Source organism: Gekko japonicus, unplaced genomic scaffold (assembly GCF_001447785.1).
Source record: "Gekko japonicus isolate JY-2015 unplaced genomic scaffold, Gekko_japonicus_V1.1 scaffold3401, whole genome shotgun sequence".
Classification (NCBI taxonomy): Eukaryota; Metazoa; Chordata; class Lepidosauria; order Squamata; family Gekkonidae; genus Gekko; species Gekko japonicus.
This window is the reverse complement of record NW_015172653.1, coordinates 11,719-13,725: the sequence shown is the minus strand read 5'-3', so window position 1 is coordinate 13,725 and position 2,007 is coordinate 11,719. Positions and strand designations below refer to the sequence as shown.

Genomic DNA, 2,007 nt, shown 5'->3' with positions numbered 1-2,007 from the left:
GGGGGGGGGGACCGAGGGGGGGGGTTGTCTCAGTTACCTAAATCGGTGCTGGTATTTGGGGGGAGTTCAGAAGTAACGGTGGGCTTCATTTCAGAGTGCTACTTTTAATCTGTCAGTTGTATTACAAGCAAGCCGCAGTGCTTTCCTGTAATTTAAGTGTACAGTATTAATTTTTGTCACGGGTTTTTAAAATCCGCACATGTTTTACTACTGTTAAGGCTGACCTTATTCTTTTTCTTTTTTTTTTACGTTGCCTTTGTAAGACTTTATTCAGTGTAGTGTTCAGTCCGTTACGTCACAATTTTATTTATGATTTTCTAGATTTTTTTCCCCAGAACTTGTTTTTTTTTGTTATTGTCGTCGTCGTTAGGGTATCTGTCGACGTTTACGGGCCCGTTTTGCAGCCCCATAAGCTTAATCCTTCCTTTCCAGCCACGTGGCTAATTATAACTCCAGGGATGGCAGCTCTACATGCGGCGGATTTCCGTGGCATAATGGGGTCATTTACGAAAGCATTTACGAGGCATCCCTCACGACAGCGGCTCAACTGAACGAAAACATAAAGGCATTGACGATATAATGCCTAGTACAGCAAGTTAACGATCAACAGGTAAACAGAAGGGACCTGGAGCTACAGCGTCTGTAAGGGAAGAATCGCACTGTGCATTGTCGTATCTGAAAGATGAATCAGACGAATCACGGCCCTCCCGGCTTTCAGAAGCCATAGTTCTGATAAGAGCTGTTCTTGAAAAAAAGAGCAGTTTCTGTCTGAGCTCTCTCAGCCCCACCCACCTCACAGGGTGTCTGTTGTGGGGAGGGGAAGGGAAAGGAGTTTGTAAGCCGCTCTGAGACACCTTTGGGTAGTGAAGGGCGGGGTATAAATCCAATCTCTTCTCTTCTTCTTAAGTGCACGGACTCTACTCTGGGAGAACCGGGTTTGATTCCCCACTCCTCCACTTGCACCTGGCTGGATGTCCTTGGGCGAGCCGTAGTTCTGATAAGAGCTGTTCTTGAAAAAGAGCAGTTTCTGTCTGAGCTCTCTCAGCCCCACCTACCTCACAGAGTGTCTGTTGTGGGGAGGGGGAGGGAGAGGAGTTTGTAAGCCGCTCTGAGACTCCTTTGGGTAGTGAAGGGTGGGGTATAAATCCAATCTCCTCCTCTTCTTCCTGAGAGAGCTGAGATCTGGGCTGGGGAGCATGCGCCCACGTGGACTGGCGCCCTGGTTTCCTTTTTGCTGCTCAAAGGACTATTGGGGAGTAGACATGTCTGTTGTCAAGTCGGACCTTTGCCTACGGTCCTGATTAACCCTTGCGCCAGAATACTTTTGAGCAGAGCCAGTCTGTTGCAGTGGTTAGAAGTGCAGACCACTAATCTGGGAGGGTCAGGTTTGATTCCCCACTCCTCCACATGCGGCTGCTGGTGTGAGCCGTAGGCCAAAAAAAAATAATCTGTGAGCTGACTCACCCTAACTCAGCTTAGAGGGAACACTGGTGGGGCCCGCTAGTGGTCAGCACACAATGCCTGATCAGCCAGTTTGGTGTCGTGGTTAAGTGCGCGGACTCTCATCTGGGAGAAGCGGGTTTGATTCCCCACTTCTCCACATGCAGCCCACTGGGTGACCTTGGGTCAGTCACAAGTTCTGTCAGAGCTGTCCTCTCAAAAGCAGTCCTCTCAGAGCTCTGTCAGCCCCGCCTGCCTCACAGGGTGTCTGTTGTGGGGAGGGGGAGGGGAAGGAGGTGGTAAGCCGCTCTGAGTGAACCTAACTCTCCTCCTCCAGTTTGGTGTCGTGGTTAAGTGCGCGGACTCTAATCTGGGAGGACTGGGTTTGATTCCCCACTCCTCCACTTGCACCTGGCTGGATTACCTCGGGCAAGCCGTAGTTCTGATAAGAGCTGTCCTTGAAAACAGAGCCGTTTCTGTCAAGAGCTCTCTCAGCCCCTCTCACAGGGTGTCTGTTGTGGGGAGGGGAAGGGAAAGGAGATTGTAAGCCGCTCTGAGACACCTTTG

General features: G+C 50.4%; 1 protein-coding gene across 2 annotated transcripts in view; it reads left to right on the top strand.

Annotated features, from left to right (window-relative positions):
• Window positions 1–2,007, top strand: part of LOC107119264 (mitogen-activated protein kinase 8) — a 37,267-nt gene that overhangs the window by 33,159 nt on the left and 2,101 nt on the right. The gene's annotated exons all lie outside the window — the stretch shown is intronic.